The sequence below is a fragment of the Procambarus clarkii genome, chromosome 15 (genome assembly GCF_040958095.1).
Source record: "Procambarus clarkii isolate CNS0578487 chromosome 15, FALCON_Pclarkii_2.0, whole genome shotgun sequence".
Lineage (NCBI taxonomy): Eukaryota > Metazoa > Arthropoda > Malacostraca > Decapoda > Cambaridae > Procambarus > Procambarus clarkii.
Genome location: NC_091164.1, coordinates 35860767 through 35882465, shown reverse-complemented (window position 1 = coordinate 35882465; position 21699 = coordinate 35860767). Strand labels below are relative to the sequence as shown.

Below are 21699 nucleotides of genomic sequence, written 5' to 3'. Positions count from 1 at the left end.
GATGCTACTTGCTGTTTAGCTGTTTAAATTCTTGGAAAATTGTAATGACCAGCGACATAAAATATAACAATGAAATAGTAGCTGGTAACTGCAGGTGAACGAAAAATTAAATTCCAAATTGATTAGATGTTTTTCTAAATATAAAGATCGACCTGAAGGAATTTTATGAATTATGGACTAATTAAACAAAAAAATTGGTAATTTTACTTGAAGAACAGATACCAGAGAATAGTTAGTGAGTACATTAATATTGTATAATGGGAGAAAGCCCCTGGTAGCCGCGAATTAAAATAACCACCTACATTAATTGATAACTAGGAAATAGTATCTGGAAACTTTATCTGAACGAAAACACAATACCAATTTGTTTAGATGTTTTTCTTAATATAAAGATCAACAGTAAGGAATCTTATTCACTATGGACAAATTAACAAAAAAAAAACTATAATTTTCATTGAGGACCATATATTAGAGCATACTTAGTAACTTATATATTAAAAGTATTGTGTATTTTGAACCATTGGGGTTGTAAACAAACAGAACGGCCTACCCGAAAAGTCGTAACATAAAATGTTGCATATGTTTGCTAATTTATTATTTGATAAATGATTATTATTAATTTACGACAACTATAGAGGTTTCCCATTAGTTAAATTACTGTAGTCTGACTAAATGCTACTACAAAACCTATATAAATCCTGGGAAAGTCACAATGACCAGCGACATTAAAGCATGGAGGGTTAAATAGTAACAGGCAACTGTCGGCGAACGAAAAATTCATTTCCAAATTTATTAGATGTTTTCCTAAATATAAAGAGCGATAGGCTGGAATTTTCTGGATTATGGCCTAATTAAGGCAAAAATATACATATTTTTACTTGAAGAACAAATATCAGAGCATAGTCAGTGAGTTATAGAATAATAAGAGTGTGGTATTTCATTGTATAACAAGAGATAGTCCATGGAAGCGAAAATAGACGTAGTTTTACACAAAATAACGTCCAAAAACAGCCGTAGAGTCAAACGGCAAATGTTGACGTTCTTTTTAAGAGGACAGGTTGGAGAGAGAGCCAGAGCCAGAGAGAAAGAGAGAGCCAGAGAGAGAGAGAGAGCCAGAGCCAGAGAGAGAGAGAGAGAGAGAGAGAGAGAGCCAGAGCCAGAGCCAGAGAGAGAGAGAGAGAGAGCCAGAGCCAGAGAGAGAGCCAGAGCCAGAGAGAGAGAGAGAGCTAGAGCCAGAGAGAGAGAGCCAGAGAGAGAGAGAGAGAGAGCCAGAGAGAGAGAGAGAGCCAGAGAGAGAGAGCCAGAGAGAGAGAGAGCCAGAGAGAGAGAGAGAGAGCCAGAGAGAGAGAGCCAGAGAGAGAGAGAGAGCAAGAGAGCCAGAGAGAGAGAGCGAGAGAGAGAGAGAGAGAGAGAGAGAGAGAGAGAGAGAGAGAGAGAGAGAGAGAGAGAGCGAGAGAGAGAGAGAGAGAGAGAGAGAGAGAGAGAGAGAGAGAGAGACAGAGAGAGAGAGAGAGACAGAGAGAGAGAGAGAGACAGAGAGAGAGAGAGACAGAGAGAGAGACAGAGAGAGAGAGAGAGACAGAGAGAGAGAGAGACAGAGAGAGAGAGAGACAGAGAGAGAGAGAGACAGAGAGAGAGAGCCAGAGAGAGAGAGAGCCAGAGAGAGAGAGAGAGAGCCAGAGAGAGAGAGCCAGAGAGAGAGAGAGAGCAAGAGAGCCAGAGAGAGAGAGCGAGAGAGAGAGAGAGAGAGAGAGAGAGAGAGAGAGAGAGAGAGAGAAAGCCAGAGAGAGAGAGAGAGCGAGAGAGCCAGAGAGAGAGAGAGAGCAAGAGAGCCAGAGAGAGAGCGAGAGAAAGAGAGAAAGAAAGAGAAAGAAAGAAAGAGAAAGAAAGAGAGAGAGAGAGAGAGAGAGAGAGAGAGAGAGAGAGAGAGAGAGAGAGAGAGAGAGAGAGAGAGAGAGAAAGAGAGAGAGAGACAGACAGAGACAGAAAGACACACACACAACAAAAGAGCAGACAGAACAAAATTAAGGCAAGGAGAGAGAAGACAGAACAGAAACAACAGAGAGGAGAGAAATAAGAAATCATTGAAGAGAAGGGGAAGAGAAACACAAGATAAGAAAAAGATACAAGAAAAATATACAAGATAAAAATGACATAAATGAATACCACAAATATAAAAAGTAAAGGAAGAGAGAAGCTAGAAGAGACAGGAAACGAGAGGTGTTAGAAGAGAGGAGGAAAGGAGAGATTAAAAGACAAGAAAAACAGGAGAGAAACGTAAAAGAAATAAAAAAAAGGACACATTTGTGAGGAGAGAAAATAAAGAGACCAGAGAAGACCATATATCAAGAGTGTGAGGATAAAGACTTATATATTTTCTTAGTAGACATCCTCTGGCTCTTGTTGCCCCTCTTGTATACGAATTGTACTTGCAAGTTTTCCCTGAAAAGATATTAACAAAATTAATATTTAATTATTTATTTATATAAATTACACACACACAAACTTTATATATATATATATATATATATATATATATATATATATATATATATATATATATATATATATATATATATATATATATATATATATATATATATATATATATATAGACCAGTGACCAATTATATATATATATATATATATATATATATATATATATATATATATATATATATATATATATATATATATATATATATATATATATATATATATATATATATATATATATATATATATATATATATATATATATATATATATATATATAATTTCGTAAACCTCACCCTGTAAACATTCATGTTTCTACATGTTAGACAAGCTACGAGGATGAGGGAAGGGGATGTTCCCTCCATGCTGGATATTATATTTACCAGGAAAGAGAAAGATATATTTATCATTCAGTACCTCCCTCCTTTGGTACCTCCCTTTTGCTCCTTTCAGTACCTCTCTCCTTTTACCCAAGTGACATGGTCACTTGAGTAAAAGTGACCATGTCTTTTTGGGAATAAAGTATGCAATGCATTATAATCTGGAAGAAAATGAGCTTGAAGCAGTTGAAAAACCTGACTTGTGGAGAGGTCATTATGGGGAACTCAGATATTTCCTTAAGGAATTTGACAAACACTTGCTGTTAGGACATGAAGTAAATGAGATGTATGTCAAGTTTTGTGAAATATATGATAATGGCACAACAAAATTTATACTAAAGCAGAGATGCAGAACTAGGAAAAGGGGAAAAATTGCCCAAACATACAAGCAATACAAAGATGCGAGAAACAACAATAGCAGTAAGGAGAGGGGCAGAAAGACTATGACTTTCGGTCATATTCAACAACACAAATATACATACACACGCACACATTATTGGAAAAAATTGGAATTGGAATATTGGAAAAAATAATTAAAACTAAATGGGTAGAACACCTGGAGAGAAATTATATAATTTCAGATAGACAGTATGGTTTTCGATTTGGAAGATCCTGTGTATCGAATTTACTCAGTTTCTATGATCGAGCAACATGTGAGGGATCTAGATCCCTCAGCTAGTTTTCCTAGTTTCTAGAGCAGGCTAGACACTCTAGAAATTGAAGCTTTCAAAAATAACATATGCTTGTTGGGTGTTGAATGAAAGCTTATGTCAAGAACTATCACTTGAGAGTAGTTAGAAGTCTGTGATTGCTCTGTAGAGAGAATTACAGAGATTTTCCTGTTTCTGTGAAATAGGATGTGAGTTGAGAGTGAGTGTGAGAGGATACTTGACTAAAACCGTTTGAGGTGGGGGGAAGAGTGGGGGAGCGCTGCCTCACCCCCCCCCCCCCACATGGGAGACATCACGCCACTCCTTAGGCCTCCTCTTCCTTGTGACGTCACAAGACGCCGAGGGTGACGGAGAGAGGTGATTGGTTTGGGGCACGTGTGGTCCAAGCCTAGTTTTGGCGCGAAGAATTCAGATTGGGGGCGGCACGAGGGCCTGTGCCGGCTCCAAGCTGATTGGTTTAGGCAGTGTAGGGAGTAGGTATGGGTATCTGGTACCCTTAGCCCGCGAAATCTTTAGTTTGAATTGGGCGGCCAGGGAAGGAAGAGGTGTTTGGGTGGGGCGGCACGCTTGCCGCCTCCACCCCCTGTTAATCGCTTCTGTCGTCCAAATTACTCGATTGGTGGCACTCCTGCCATCAGGGGTTGTCTCAAGGCCTAATTAAGTGAATTGGGGCCAGGGATTTACGGTAGAAACAGTAAAAAGTTAAGGGACAGTTGACTGTGTGAACGCATGAGGCAGGCTGGCAGAAGCCTCGTGGAGTATCAGATTGATCCCTCATCCCTCGGGTCTGAGCATCCTGTCTAGTGGCAATGGACAATTGATGTTGGCCAGTGTACGCGTATGTGTGATTGCAGGCCCATGTTGGACTCTGCATTCCGCCAGGCTGCGTCAGTAGGGGGACGCCGCCTGGGGACGCCACCAACCATTGTCACCCCAGTGTAGAACAAAGGCATGGTTCTAGAGTGATGGGGTGGAGATTCCCCAGCCGCATGGGTACTCCTGTGGGCGGCAGCCTGCCAGCCCGCGGCCACCCGTGGCCACCCGCGCCTGCCCGCGCGCCGGCCACCCCAGGCCACCCACCCGCCTGCCCGCGAGGCGGCCACCCAGGCCACCCGCGAGCCGGCCACCCCAGGCCACCCAACCCCCCCTCTCTCAGCTCGGGAGGGGCGCTGTGGCCACCTGCCTTGGCCACATGCCTTGGCCACTTTCCCGGGACAGCCTAGGGCCACATCTTGTCGACGCATGAGGAGCAAGTCAGCTAAGTGTGTCAGCTAAAAGCTAAGTGTGGTAGTCAGTTTTGGGAATGAGGAAAAAATAAGGCAGTAGAAATTAGTAGAAATGAGTACTATTACAGTGTGATGAGTACCGGTGGATGTTCCCGGTAAGAGTTATCTCAGAGCCTCGCCAGGCTAGGAAAAAACAGCTGGGGGGCAGCTGTCAGTGGAATCCAGATGTCGGGTAGGGGCGGTACCTGGAGATAGAGATTATACACGGGACCACGCTGTATGGTAGTATGTTGGTAGACTGACTAGAGGATGTGACCAGTCAGTGTAGAGATTTACCATATAAGTGATCCAGCCTGTCGATTCTATATAATCGTTCAGGCTGGATTAATGCCATAGAGTACAGTAAAATTATAATCATTAGAGGTAGTCAGGAGTGTCAGTGAGGACCCCTGAAGTCTGTGTAATTAGTACATATTACTTGGTGATATAATTTTCAGAGAGTAGGTGAAGGCCATTTCTATGTGTTCATTTGCATGTCTATGTACTGTGATTGTGTGGTAGTCAGTAGGGGTGATTGCTGACCGAGTGCCTAATGATGTCATTAGCATGTGGGTATGCTGACGGCATCATTATGTTGCAGGTTTGTGCAGTGTTGTTATCAGTATACAATATTATTGCCCCAGGAACTGTGTTGAGGGTAAGGGACCTCTAGGATTATTCAGGGGAATTTTCAGTACTTAATGAGAGCAGGCAATCGATGGGTTAATTGCCTGGCTGAAGTATGTGTGTGTTCACAGTATTCCTTTGCAATCGGGTGCAAGTAAAAGAAGAGGAGGGGCAGTAATATTAGTATACTTGTGTGTGTTGCACAACCGTGTGTGTTATTGTGTGGGCACAGTAATTAGCGAGTTGCAGTGCTGCAACTATATGTGTGGGTAGTGCTGATATGATGTTGCATGCCATTATAGTGTGACCTATGTAACGCTGGGGTTACTTTGTTCTTTAAGTTATGTTGAGGACTTAAGGATTCAGTGAGTTAATTAAGGGGTAATTAACTGGATAAGGGGTGCACACTTAGTATTTTGGAGTGAGTGGGGGCTGTTAAGGGAACAGTGTTGAGCTATAATGAGATACGTCTCGGGAGCAATTAATTGTCCATGTGACAGTTAATTGACCACTCTAGCTAATTATGTAATTAGCCTTCTCATCATGAATTCACGTAGTGGGAGAGGTTCTGTCAGAGTCTGTCAGTATTTGTGTTAACGTAATATGCTCGAGACTAAATACCTTTCAGGGGTATAGCATTAGTGGCTCATGTTAATTAGTGGAGTAATTAGCATTGGAGAGCTCCGGTGACTCGGTAAAGCGAGGTCATGGAGCTAGCATAAATCGTTGTATTAATCATATCCTGTCTGAGGACAGTGGATTATTGGCACAACTTGTTAATTAGGGTAATTAACTCCTTTCCCGTGAATTCACAGTGTTTGATGAGACCTGCTTAGGCAGTGCGGAGTGAGACGTATTTATGGATGGTTAATTATCGGTCCTGGTGACAGTTAATTAATGGCTCAGTAATTAGTGGGTTAATTAGGGTAATTAACACTCACTAGTAATTTTTTGACACAGACTGTGGAGAAGCTACCAAGTTAGGGTAGGCTTAGTTAACGTAACTCAATGGGGATGTAGTTAGTGGTCCGTTTGACCTTAATTGAGAATTACTCACTGAATACTTGCAAGGAGTCAAGTGTGTTGTAATATGTTGAGTTATTGTTAACAAGAGAGAGACAAGTGTTAAAGATTAACGTAGAGTATCATCATGTTGTTGTCTAGTGGGAGACAATTGTTTGTGATTACCGTGGTACTTTGTTGCTGACTGCTGCGATCAGTCAATTAACGTAATTAATCACTTCAGGCAATTTCTTTTGGTTGTCGTCTGGTGACGAGAGTAGAGTCATACTAGGGATCTGTGGAGCTGTGTCCCAGAATTCCCGCCTTGCCTGTCGGTGTATCGGGTTACAACAGGGCAACTTCTTAGAGGGAGTTGCAAAGAGTGTTCACACGGGGTTGTGATAGGGGGGAGTCACTGTTAGACTTCCACCTAGTTACGTGGGTCTCTCCTGGGGGGCGGGAGGACTCCTAAGCTTGTGATTATAGTAGCTGTCAGGGAAACCGTGACACTATTGATTGCCTGCTTGTGTCTTTGTTTCAGTGGATCCTTCATTTGTTCAGTTAGTTCATGTTATCAGCCCGAAGTGTCAGCAAGATGGAGCCTGCTGTCACTTCTCGAGGGGTTGTTGAATAGCTGTGTTGCAAATGCCACTTGATGTACAATAACGTAACCATTCGCTGTGGTGTAACTTAGTCTGTGATATTTTTCTTTGATTTGCAATATTGCGTTATCAGTGGGCACACCTGTGTTCAGGTTAGTTCAGTATGCAGCCTCACAGCAAGGGTTGCTATTTAGCTGTTTGTTATCGTGCCACTGGATTGACATTAACGTAACGTAAACTCGGTAATGTAGTAGTTAGTCTCTTGTTATTAATAAATTGTTATGTTATAGAAAACAGTCTTTGATGTCAACCCTTCAACCATATTATTCCACTATATTTCTGCATAATATCATTAAATGTTGATGTGATCTTGATAAGGCGGCTGTTCTTGGGAATTCGAATTCCAATTCATAGCGCCACTTCAAATATAAATATTTGATTGTGAGAACCCGTCGGTTACCCTTTATTAGTTTTAACGTCCTGTTTAACTAGAAGGAGCCAGCGGCCAATTGTGGACAGGTTTTCACCCTTGTTGGTGGAGGCCTGGCGGTTTGCTCCCGCTTTTCCTTTTTCTACTGGACTCATGCTTAACTGCCGTGAGCAGACTTTAAACTTGTAGTCCACCTCTTAAGGGAGGTAGGCGTAGAGAAAAATCACACAGCTGGCGCCCAACGTGGGGCTATGCAACTTGGGTTCGAGCCCATGAAGAGTAGTCTTATTGAATTTTTAAAGTAACAAAAAAATATTGTTGCAGAATATTGTGGAACAGTATTGTTGGAGGTATGTTTTGTGCACGGTTGTCACACACACCACACACACACAGTATGAAAGAAGTATTTCATGGTAGATATGGGGAAATCTGTCTGGCTTTTTGTGGCTGCGAGCTAGTGGACATTGACACACTCATTGGCGAGGGGTGTCAGCTCAGCAGCAGGTGTCGTGGACACACAGCCAGCGTGCAACAGTGGTTGCAAGAGTGCACTCAGGATCTGCCTGAGGTGCAAGACACCACCTACCTTAGGGTAGAAGAAGCTTCTAGAAGTGACCTCAAGTGTGAGAGGTCTTATTGGACGACACTGTAGTTGTCAAGGGTGTCATAGGAGTGTAGTTATTGTTACACAGTAGGATCTTAGTGGGAGGTCGCGCCACCAGAGTAGGATCCAAGTAGACTTCTTTAGAGAAGTGGAGTAATTCATCTGTAGTTAGACAGGTGATGGAATTTCTTGCCAGAGTGGGGACTGTACAACCCCAGGAAGAATTCATGGTAGTCACTAGAGAGGTTGAGCAGAGGCTCCCGTTTGCAGAGGTGACAGCAAGGCCGAGTTCGAGCCTGATGGTGAGAGCGCAGCAAGTCAGTGCTGGCTCAAGTGCAGATTGCAAGGAGGCAATCTCACACAGGGAAGGGAAGCCAAACCCACCCTAGTGCACTTAACCCGGCGACAAGGTATGAAGGTAAAGATGCCTAGCTTGGCAGTTCTGAGAAAGACGATTCGATGGATGCATACATCGATCGCCTTTTGAAGAAAGGCTGCCAATGCAAGATGGCAAGGGTCATTTTGGGCTGGCGATTTTCCATGGTTCAGATCCCCAGCAGCATAATGATTTTGTTCTTTAAGGATTGCCTTGGTAAAGGGTTATAGTAGATCTGCAGAGGGAATGCTGATCACATTCCAAGTTAGGTCCAGGGGAGAACTAGACAAGAGGGTTTGACAGATGTCAAAAGTTGTGCTTGAGTCCTTGTTAGAGTAGGGGGACCTAGGAGAAGCAAGGGAGGGACCCCAGGCTCAGTAGGGGAGCATAGGTACTTGTAGAAGAGGGTTTTCTCCCAGATAGTTCAGTCGGTAGAGCAAGACCGGCTGGTGTTGGGCAGTTGGACAGTGAGAGTGATCCTGTCAACTTGTTGCTAGGTCAGGTGGAGGACTGACAGTAAGTCTTTTGTAGGCTGAGGGGAGTGTAGAAGTGCTTCACCGGTAAGGCCACACCAGTGTGTTGCTCATGTGTCCAGTATGACACAGACCGAGGATGGAAATGGGAGGTCCAGTGATGGAAATGGTTGCGAGGTGTTGAACCGGCCAGGACCAGAGCTGGAGCCGAACATGTTGCCACTCCAAGGTCGGGCAGCACCACCAGGGTGATCCGGTGGTAGTGCACAGAGACCCTCAGGCCAGGATGGATAGGAAACAGAGTTTCACACTCCACACTTGTTTAGCTAGTACACCTGTTGGGCAGGTGTGTGCAGAAAAACTAGCTGGTGTTTTGAATGTATTTTCCTTGCAGGAAAATATATTCTTTAGTGGGAGGTTGTGTGAGGGATCTAGATCCCTCAGCTAGTTTTCCTAGTTTCTAGAGCAGGCTAGACACTCTAGAAATTGAAGCTTTCAAAAATAACATATGCTTGTTGGGTGTTGAATGAAAGCTTATGTCAAGAACTATCACTTGAGAGTAGTTAGAAGTCTGTGATTGCTCTGTAGAGAGAATTACAGAGATTTTCCTGTTTCTGTGAAATAGGATGTGAGTTGAGAGTGAGTGTGAGAGGATACTTGACTAAAACCGTTAGAGGTGGGGGGAAGAGTGGGGGAGCGCTGCCTCACCCCCCCCCCCCCACATGGGAGACATCACGCCACTCCTTAGGCCTCCTCTTCCTTGTGACGTCACAAGACGCCGAGGGTGACGGAGAGAGGTGATTGGTTTGGGGCACGTGTGGTCCAAGCCTAGTTTTGGCGCGAAGAATTCTGATTGGGGGCGGCACGAGGGCCTGTGCCGGCTCCAAGCTGATTGGTTTAGGCAGTGTAGGGAGTAGGTATGGGTATCTGGTACCCTTAGCCCGCGAAATCTTTAGTTTGAATTGGGCGGCCAGGGAAGGAAGAGGTTTTTGGGTGTGGCGGCACGCTTGCCGCCTCCACCCCCTGTTAATCGCTTCTGTCGTCCAAATTACTCGATTGGTGGCACTCCTGCCATCAGGGGTTGTCTCAAGGCCTAATTAAGTGAATTGGGGCCAGGGATTTACGGTAGAAACAGTAAAAAGTTAAGGGACAGTTGACTGTGTGAACGCATGAGGCAGGCTGGCAGAAGCCTCGTGGAGTATCAGATTGATCCCTCATCCCTCGGGTCTGAGCATCCTGTCTAGTGGCAATGGACAATTGATGTTGGCCAGTGTACGCGTATGTGTGATTGCAGGCCCATGTTGGACTCTGCATTCCGCCAGGCTGCGTCAGTAGGGGGACGCCGCCTGGGGATGCCACCAACCATTGTCACCCCAGTGTAGAACAAAGGCATGGTTCTAGAGTGATGGGGTGGAGATTCCCCAGCCGCATGGGTACTCCTGTGGGCGGCAGCCTGCCAGCCCGCGGCCACCCGTGGCCACCCGCGCCTGCCCGCGCGCCGGCCACCCCAGGCCACCCACCCGCCTGCCCGCGAGGCGGCCACCCAGGCCACCCGCGAGCCGGCCACCCCAGGCCACCCAACCCCCCCTCTCTCAGCTCGGGAGGGGCGCTGTGGCCACCTGCCTTGGCCACATGCCTTGGCCACTTTCCCGGGACAGCCTAGGGCCACATCTTGTCGACGCATGAGGAGCAAGTCAGCTAAGTGTGTCAGCTAAAAGCTAAGTGTGGTAGTCAGTTTTGGGAATGAGGAAAAAATAAGGCAGTAGAAATGAGTAGAAATGAGTACTATTACAGTGCGATGAGTACCGGTGGATGTTCCCGGTAAGAGTTATCTCAGAGCCTCGCCAGGCTAGGAAAAAACAGCTGGGGGGCAGCTGTCAGTGGAATCCAGATGTCGGGTAGGGGCGGTACCTGGAGATAGAGATTATACACGGGACCACGCTGTATGGTAGTATGTTGGTAGACTGACTAGAGGATGTGACCAGTCAGTGTAGAGATTTACCATATAAGTGATCCAGCCTGTCGATTCTATATAATCGTTCAGGCTGGATTAATGCCATAGAGTACAGTAAAATTATAATCATTAGAGGTAGTCAGGAGTGTCAGTGAGGACCCCTGAAGTCTGTGTAATTAGTACATATTACTTGGTGATATAATTTTCAGAGAGTAGGTGAAGGCCATTTCTATGTGTTCATTTGCATGTCTATGTACTGTGATTGTGTGGTAGTCAGTAGGGGTGATTGCTGACCGAGTGCCTAATGATGTCATTAGCATGTGGGTATGCTGACGGCATCATTATGTTGCAGGTTTGTGCAGTGTTGTTATCAGTATACAATATTATTGCCCCTGGAACTGTGTTGAGGGTAAGGGACCTCTAGGATTATTCAGGGGAATTTTCAGTACTTAATGAGAGCAGGCAATCGATGGGTTAATTGCCTGGCTGAAGTATGTGTGTGTTCACAGTATTCCTTTGCAATCGGGTGCAAGTAAAAGAAGAGGAGGGGCAGTAATATTAGTATACTTGTGTGTGTTGCACAACCGTGTGTGTTATTGTGTGGGCACAGTAATTAGCGAGTTGCAGTGCTGCAACTATATGTGTGGGTAGTGCTGATATGATGTTGCATGCCATTATAGTGTGACCTATGTAACGCTGGGGTTACTTTGTTCTTTAAGTTATGTTGAGGACTTAAGGATTCAGTGAGTTAATTAAGGGGTAATTAACTGGATAAGGGGTGCACACTTAGTATTGGGGAGTGAGTGGGGGCTGTTAAGGGAACAGTGTTGAGCTATAATGAGATACGTCTCGGGAGCAATTAATTGTCCATGTGACAGTTAATTGACCACTCTAGCTAATTATGTAATTAGCCTTCTCATCATGAATTCACGTAGTGGGAGAGGTTCTGTCAGAGTCTGTCAGTATTTGTGTTAACGTAATATGCTCGAGATTAATTACCTTTCAGGGGTATAGCATTAGTGGCTCATGTTAATTAGTGGAGTAATTAGCATTGGAGAGCTCCGGTGACTCGGTAAAGCGAGGTCATGGAGCTAGCATAAATCGTTGTATTAATCATATCCTGTCTGAGGACAGTGGATTATTGGCACATCTTGTTAATTAGGGTAATTAACTCCTTTCCCGTGAATTCACAGTGTTTGATGAGACCTGCTTAGGCAGTGCGGAGTGAGACGTATTTATGGATGGTTAATTATCGGTCCTGGTGACAGTTAATTAATGGCTCAGTAATTAGTGGGTTAATTAGGGTAATTAACACTCACTAGTAATTTTTTGACACAGACTGTGGAGAAGCTACCAAGTTAGGGTAGGCTTAGTTAACGTAACTCAATGGGGATGTAGTTAGTGGTCCGTTTGACCTTAATTGAGAATTACTCACTGAATACTTGCAAGGAGTCAAGTGTGTTGTAATATGTTGAGTTATTGTTAACAAGAGAGAGACAAGTGTTAAAGATTAACGTAGAGTATCATCATGTTGTTGTCTAGTGGGAGACAATTGTTTGTGATTACCGTGGTACTTTGTTGTTGACTGCTGCGATCAGTCAATTAACGTAATTAATCACTTCAGGCAATTTCTTTTGGTTGTCGTCTGGTGACGAGAGTAGAGTCATACTAGGGATCTGTGGAGCTGTGTCCCAGAATTCCCGCCTTGCCTGTCGGTGTATCGGGTTACAACAGGGCAACTTCTTAGAGGGAGTTGCAAAGAGTGTTCACACGGGGTTGTGATAGGGGGGAGTCACTGTTAGACTTCCACCTAGTTACGTGGGTCTCTCCTGGGGGGCGGGAGGACTCCTAAGCTTGTGATTATAGTAGCTGTCAGGGAAACCGTGACACTATTGATTGCCTGCTTGTGTCTTTGTTTCAGTGGATCCTTCATTTGTTCAGTTAGTTCATGTTATCAGCCCGAAGTGTCAGCAAGATGGAGCCTGCTGTCACTTCTCGAGGGGTTGTTGAATAGCTGTGTTGCAAATGCCACTTGATGTACAATAACGTAACCATTCGCTGTGGTGTAACTTAGTCTGTGATATTTTTCTTTGATTTGCAATATTGCGTCATCAGTGGGCACACCTGTGTTCAGGTTAGTTCAGTATGCAGCCTCACAGCAAGGGTTGCTATTTAGCTGTTTGTTATCGTGCCACTGGATTGACATTAACGTAACGTTAACTCGGTAATGTAGTAGTTAGTCTCTTGTTATTAATAAATTGTTATGTTATAGAAAACAGTCTTTGATGTCAACCCTTCAACCATATTATTCCACTATATTTCTGCATAATATCATTAAATGTTGATGTGATCTTGATAAGGCGGCTGTTCTTGGGAATTCGAATTCCAATTCATAGCGCCACTTCAAATATAAATATTTGATTGTGAGAACCCGTCGGTTACCCTTTATTAGTTTTAACGTCCTGTTTAACTAGAAGGAGCCAGCGGCCAATTGTGGACAGGTTTTCACCCTTGTTGGTGGAGGCCTGGCGGTTTGCTCCCGCTTTTCCTTTTTCTACTGGACTCATGCTTAACTGCCGTGAGCAGACTTTAAACTTGTAGTCCACCTCTTAAGGGAGGTAGGCGTAGAGAAAAATCACACAACAGATATATTACAGGAAAGAGATGGTTGGGTTGACTGCATCTATCTGGACCTAAAAAAGGCATTCGACAGAGTTCCACATAGAGAGGTTGTTCTGGAAACTGGAAAATATTGGAGGGGTGACAGGTAAGCTTCTAACATGGATGAAAAATTTTCTGACTGATAGAAAAATGAGGGCAGTAATCAGAGGCAATGTATCGGACTGGAGAAATGTCACAAGTGGAGTACCACAGGGTTCAGTTCTTGCACCAGTGATGTTTATTGTCTACATAAATGATCTACCAGTTGGTATACAGAATTACATGAACATGTTTGCTGATGATGCTAAGATAATAGGAAGGATAAGAAATTTAGATGATTGTCATGCCCTTCAAGAAAACCTGGATAAAATAAGTATATGGAGCACCACTTGGCAAATGGAATTTAATGTTAATAAATGCCATGTTATGGAATGTGGAACAGGAGAACATAGACCCCACACAACCTATACATTATGTGAGAAATCTTTAAAGAATTCTGATAAAGAAAGAGATCTAGGGGTGGTTCTAGATAGAAAACTATCACCTGAGGACCACATAAAGAATATTGTGCGAGGAGCCTATGCTACGCTTTCTAACTTTAGAATTGCGTTTAAATACATGGATGGTGATATACTAAAGAAATTGTTCATGACTTTTGTTACGCCAAAGCTAGAATATGCAGCTGTTGTGTGGTGCCCAACAACAGAAGTTGGCCCATATCTTAAGAAGTACATCAACAAACTGGAAAAGGTGCAAAGACATGCTACTAAGTGGCTCCCAGAACTGAAGGGCAAGAGCTACGAGGAGAGGTTAGAGGCATTAAATATGCCAAAACTAAAAGACAGAAGAAAGAGGTGATATGATCACTACATACAAAATAGTAACAGGAATTGATAAAATCGACAGGGAAGATTTCCTGAGACCTGGAACTTCATGAACAGGAGGTCATAGATTGAAACTAGCTTAACACAGATGCTAAAGAAATATAAGAAAATTCACTTTCGCAAATAGAGTGGTAGACGGTTGGAACAAGTTAGGTGAGAAGGTGGTGGAGGCCAAGACTGTCAGTAGTTTCAAAGCGTTATATGACAAAGAGTGCTGGGAAGACGGTCTCATCCTGTAACTACACTTAGGTAATTACACACACACTATATATATATATATATATATATATATATATATATATATATATATATATATATATATATATATATATATATATATATATATATATATATATATATATATATATATATATATATATATATATATATATATATATATATATGTCGTACCTAGTAGCCAGAACGCACTTTTCAGCCTACTATGCAAGGCCCGATTTGCCTAATAAGCCAAGTTTTCATGAATTAATATATTTTCTCTATTTTTTTCTTATGAAATGATAAAGCTATCCATTTAATTATGTATGAGGTCAATTCTTTTTTTATTGGAGTTAAAATTAATATAGATATATGACCGAACCTAACCAACCCTACCTAACCTATCTTTATAGGTTAGGTTAGGTAGCTGAAAATGTTAGGTTAGGTAGTCGAAAAAACATTAATTCACGAAAACTTGGCTTATTAGGCAAATTGAACCTTGCATAGTAGGCTGAGATGTGCGTTCTGGCTAATGCTATATAATAATAAATTCAGTATAACAATAATATTCTGTAAAATTAAAAGTAATTTATACATCAATCAGATAAAACTCTCCAGAGATGGTGATACACAACATATAAAGGACAAGTTTCAGAACAAAATATGCATTTAGGAATAAGGTTTTGTACATGTAGGTAGCACATGAGAAAATAAGTGGAAGGTGATCAAGTTTATATTAACATGTTAATGGCTTTGTTAAGGCTTTGCAAGAATGAAAAAATATTAATAATATAATATCACCTACCAATTAATTGTACATCATATATAAGTCAATTATTTGCATTATTATTATTCAATACTAATGATATAAAAATGCATTTTGTAATCTACTATTTATGCAAGTATTAAGCACAGGATCATGAAATAAACTGCAAAATACTGTAATGGATAAACCAATTAAGTTTACATTTTCCTATAGCTAAGTCAGTCAGTTCTATTACCAGCAGAGAACAATTATGCCCAACCTCTATTAAATGAAACAATCTTAAGAGCAAGTGATAGAAATAAAATCATTTATGCTAGGGAAAATATTATGGAACGGTTCCAAATATGAAAAATATTAAGTTTTTTGGTTAAAATTTTTTAACTTAAAATTTAAATTTTTAAGTGAATTTTGAACTTTAAAAAAATTATTTAATTTTTTGGTTACTTACTTAAAATAACATTATATAGTTCTTGTTTTTGTAGAAATGCCAATTTCTTCTTTTGCCCTTCCAGACTGTATAGTGACCACAGGCCGTTTGTTCATATCTTCATTATTCTTCGAACCGTGGTTGCACAATCAGACCCACGTACACTGGTTAAAAGCAACACCTAAAAGCAACAACAAAAATGTAGTACACTGACGAATTTTGAATATATATTATATATATATATATATATATATATATATATATATATATATATATATATATATATATATATATATATATATATGTATGCCATATACATATATATGCTATGTTGTATGCTACAACTTGGCAGATAATAAAGCCATTCACAACTGCAGGCCTAATAAGAAAAGGAGGTGGCATAGCAATATCTTACAAAGATACCTTCATCTGCAATAGTGTCATTAGTAATAGAGACGACTATTGTGAATATACCTTTGCCAAGTTCTCCAGTAAATCCCTTAAATCCTCCTTGACTATAAGTGCCATCTATAGATTTCCCAATACCAACATAGCTTCATTCTCAGATAACGTAAGGAATCTTATCATAAATAACAATCTCAACAATTTGGATTTTGAAGAAGCCATAGACAGTATGCCTATGCACTCTGCACCAGGCCCTGACTCTTGGAACTCTATATTCATCAAGAACTGTAAAAAAACGTTATCGCAGGCCCTTCACATTCTTTGGAGACAAAGCCAAGATACTGGCATTATCCCTGACATACTAAAAACAGCAGAGATAGCACCGCCCCATAAAGGAGGAAATAAGGCAGAGGCAAAAAACTACAGACCGATAGCACTAACATCGCATATCATAAAAATCTTTGAGAGAATGCTAAGAAGTAAGATCACAAAATACATAGAATCACAGCATCTCCATAACCCCAGACAACATGGTTTCAGAACAGGGCGCTTTTGCCTATCATAGTTGCTGGACCACTCTGACATGGCACTAGATGCCATGGAAGACAATCAAAACGTTGATGTAATTTACACAGATTTCGCAAAAGCCTTTGACAAATGTGACCATTGTGTTATTGCACATAAAATGCGTTCAAACGGAATTACCGGAAAAATAGGCAGATGGATATACAACTTCCTGACTAATAGAACCCAATGTGTAGTAGTCAACAAAATAAAATCTGGACCATCAACCGTAAAGAGCTCAGTCCCCAAGGGTACTGTGCTTGCTCCAATACTTTTTCTCATCCTCATATCGGATATAGACAAGGACACAACCTATAGTACTTGATCATCCTTTGCAGATGACACTAGAATCTTCACGAGAGTAGGCAACATAGAGGACACGGCAAACCTCCAATCAGATGTAAATCAGGTCTTTCTATGGGCTACAGAAAATAACATGGTGATTAACGAACATAAGTTTCAGCTCATGCGCTACGGAAAAAATGAAAATATAAAAACGGAAACCACTTACAAAACTCAGTCAAATCATAACATTGAACGGAAAAGCAACGTAAAGGATTTGGGTGTACTGATGTCAGAAGGCCTTACATTTAAAGAACACAATAAAGTAGCCGTCACAACTGCAAGAAAAATGACAGGAAAGATAACAAGAACTTTTCACACTAGAGATGCTATACCGATGATGATAGTTTTCAAGACGCTAGTGCTCTCTAGAGTGAAATACTGCTGCATAATGAAAGCCCCTTTCAAAGCTGGAGAAATTACTGACCTATACTTATGCATTTATCTTCGGTTTAACACAACAGGCACTAGACACACGCTAGGCATCATACACACTAGGGTAAAACAAACATTAGGCTGGAAGTCAGAAAAGAATTCAAAGAATTTTACTGGAAAGGCTTGCTGTTAGGAAAGGAAGTAATTGAGATGAATTAATGCACAGTATGTCAATTTTGTGAAATATATGATAAAGGAACAAAAACATTTATACCAAAACAAAGATGCAGAACTAGGAAACAGGATTTGTTCAACTGAAATTTCAAGACGGCCAGAGACCAAAAGACACAAAAATGGAATCAATATACGAAGAGGCCAAACCCCCAAACATACCAGTAATACAAAGAGAAACAACTACACGGCAGTGAGGAGAGAGGCAGAAATAAATTTTGAAAAAAAGAATAAACAAATGTAAAGCAGAACAAATCATATTCTATAAATACAGCAACAACCAATTGCAGGTAAAGGATAATATTCAGAGCTTTTAAATGCATGGATGGCGAAATACTCAAGAAATTGTTCACGACTTTTGTTAGACTAAAGCTGGAATATGCAGCGGTTGTATGGTGCCCATATCTTAAGAGGCACATAAACTGGAAAAGGTGCAAAGACATGCTACTAAGTGGCTCCCAGAATTGAAGGACAAGAACTATGAGGAGAGGTTAGAGGCATTAAATATACTACACAAATATATATACTACACATACACAATACTAGGATGCACAATAAACTACCCTACACAGGCTGAGTATGGTGTGTACAATAAATGATTAGCTAAAAGATAAGAATGAGTTTGTATAAATGGGGTTAAATCAGAGTGGGAAAATGTAAGTGGAGTTCCTCAAAACTCTGTCCTGGGACCTCTGTAATTCATAATATATACAAATAATTTAGACTCAGGTTTGATCAGCAATATTTGAAAATTTCCAGATGATACAAAAGGGATTTTTTTCTGGATTCAGGATTATTTTTTTTATGGCTGAAAACATGTTTTCAGCAATAAAAGAAATACAGTATTGCTGGAACAACCGTCGACACCTTCAAGAGAAAACCTGAACATCTTCAAGAAGTGCTGGACAAACAAGGCTGTGGTGGATATGTGGGCCTGAGGGGCCTGTCCAAGCAACAGCCTGTTGGACCAAGCTCTCACATGTCAAGCCTGGCCTTGGAAGGGCTTGGTGAGTAGATCAACTACCAGAACCCTATAATGCATGTATCAAGCAGATAACTAGGTTGTAGAGGATAGATAACATAGTGATTATAAGAAAACTAAAAACTCACTGGAAGCAATATAAATTACAAGAGTTGATTCTCAACTTCTTTCCATTGTACCTCCCGTGTGTCAGCTTATCACTCTACTGCTAATATCACGGTATTGCAGAATATCTGTCTCTACATTGCCAAGGTGTCCAGGCAGTGAACACCACATAATGCAGTGCAGTCCTGTAAGAATAAGCACAGTAAGTATGGGCATGGAGGGGTTGCAGCAGTGGCTTGTGAAGGGCTAGAGAGTAAATGGACATGCCCAGGAATAAAAAGCATTAGGGTAACAGAACATAGCCCATAAAAATAGTAATGACTGTGAATGAATAATTATATGAATGCAATAATATTTCATATCTCAATAGGAATACTAAGCAGGGTGCAAGACAAGGTACTGGTGGTGATAGTGGTTGGTACAAGTCCTTACATCCCCACAGACACCAGTAACAGCCCTCACCTCCCAACACAGTAACCTTTATTTATTTATTTATTTATTTATGCATATACAAGAATGTACATAAGGAATGTGAGGATACAAATATGGTAATTACAGTCTTGTAAAGCCACTAGCACGCGCAGCGTTTCGGGCAGGTCCTTAATCTAAGAAAATTTTAAGGAGGTAAATACATGCAAAATTTATAGACAAAAAAATGATAACAGATTACATGAAATGAAAAAAAAAAAAAAAAAAGATGAGAGAAAATTGTAGGTACAGTATATTAAAGCACATAGGTAGCTAAGATTGATTGCAATGACAGCTTAAAATGGTAGTTGACAACAAATTGGTAGGCACAATACAGCAGAAACAATATAAGATTGATTGCAATGACAGCTTTAATGGTAGTTGACAAAAATTGGTAGTCACAATACAGCATATGGCTAGCACATAAAAGAAGACAGCAATGAACACAATGATAAGGTTGTTTGATATTACATAAAAATTAGGAGATTGGGTAACACTAGGTACAGAGCAAATTTAAAGCTCAGTGTAGGAAACTAAGAAGATGAAGTTAGGTACTTTTTGGTTTTGCTTTTAAATAAGGCAAAAGTTTTACAGTTTTTCAATTCACTAGGGAGTGAGTTCCATAGACTAGGTCCCTTAATTTGCATAGAGTGTTTACACAGATTAAGTTTGACCCTGGGGATATCAAAGAGATATTTATTTCTGGTGTGGTGATAATGGGTCCTATTACATCTGTCCAGGGAGAGTTTCAGAGCATGGTTTGCATTTAAGAACAGGGTTTTGTAAATGTAGTTGACACAAGAGAATGTGTGGAGGGAGTTAATATTTAGCAAGTTTAGGGATTTAAACAAGGGAGCTGAGTGTTGTCTGAAAGCAGAGTTAGTTATAATTCTGATAGCAGATTTTTGCTGTGTGATGATGGGCTTAAGGTGGTTTGCAGTGGTAGACCCCCATGCACAGATACCATAATTAAGATAGGGGTAGATTAGTGCATAATATAGTGAGAGGAGAGCAGAGTTAGGAACATAATATCTGATTTTGGAGAGTATACCAACTGTCTTAGAGACTTTCTTAGTTATGTGTTGAATGTGGGTGCTGAAGTTGAGTCTCTTGTCTAGGAATAGGCCAAGAAACTTGCCATCATTTTTATTACTGATGTTAATGTTGTCTATCTGTAGCTGAATTGCATTTGATGATTTGCTTCCAAATAAGATGTAGTAAGTCTTTTCGATGTTTAATGTTAGTTTGTTCGTTGACATCCATAAGTGGACTTTTTTTAATTCATTATTCACAACATTATTTAGTGTATGTGGGTTGAGGTTTGAGTAGATAAGGGTAGTATCGTCAGCAAACAATATAGGTTTGAGAATATTAGAGACATTAGGCAGATCGTTTATATATATAAGAAATAGAAGAGGTCCTAAGATGCTGCCCTGTGGCACTCCAACGGTAATTGGTAGAGTGGAAGAAGTTGTATCATTGATGGTTACATATTGGTGTCTGTCACTAAGATAGGATCGGATGTAGTCAAGGGCAAGGCCTCGGATTCCATAATGCTGGAGTTTAAGTAAGAGGTAGTTGTGATTAACAGTATCAAAGGCTTTTCTTAGGTCAATGAAGAGTCCAATCGGAAACTCATTTTTGTCAAGGGCTGAGTAGATAATGTCAAGGAGACTAATGATTGCATCATTGGTGCTCTTTTGGGACCGGAAGCCAAACTGGCAGGGGCTGAGTATGTCGAATTTTACGAGGTAGGAATAGAGCTGTTTGTAAATAATTGCTCCTTGCTCCTTACTCAAGACCCTCTTGGACCTTTATTACAGAAAAATAGAATCAATTAATATAATAAATTATAAAATATAAGTGTTTACTTACGATAATACTATCGGTGGAACACAAAATCTTCTTCTTCTTGATAGTAGGTGCAGTTTGCATGAAGAGTTTGTCCTCGCCATGACTGAACTCACGACAAAATGGCCGTTGTGTTGATATGGCGTCAGATGACGCTGTGACGTCACAGGTAAGGGACGCTTTGCGCATTACTCCCTCGTCGCTTGACCCCATCATTAATAATTTTGTTATTTTTATTATTTTATTTTTAATTATTTATGTACAAGAAGTTACATTGGGGGTTAACAGAGAATATAGAAAATAAGTTGAATTAACATTCTTGTAAAGCCACTAGCACGCATAGCGTTTCGGGTAAGTCCTTAAACAGATTTTTTTATATAAATTAACAGTAAAATTGATGAAAAATGTTAGCAGGTATTTTACAGCTTTTCTTTACAGGCACAGATAATTTTAAGTAGAATAATTACAGTAAAATCAGCAAAAGTGTTTGCAGGTAATTTGAAGAAATTTTGACACAAAAGCAGATCAGAATGATACACAAT

At 40.8% G+C, this 21699-nt stretch overlaps 1 long non-coding RNA gene across 1 annotated transcript in view; it reads right to left on the bottom strand.

The window, feature by feature from the left end:
* Positions 1 to 21257, bottom strand: part of LOC138365125 (uncharacterized) — a 59638-nt gene extending 38381 nt beyond the window's left edge. The window contains exon 1 of the long non-coding RNA XR_011228670.1: positions 21182 to 21257. This is a non-coding gene — a long non-coding RNA (uncharacterized lncRNA). The remainder of the gene's footprint in view (positions 1 to 21181) is intronic.
* Between the last annotated feature and the right edge of the window lie 442 nt (positions 21258 to 21699).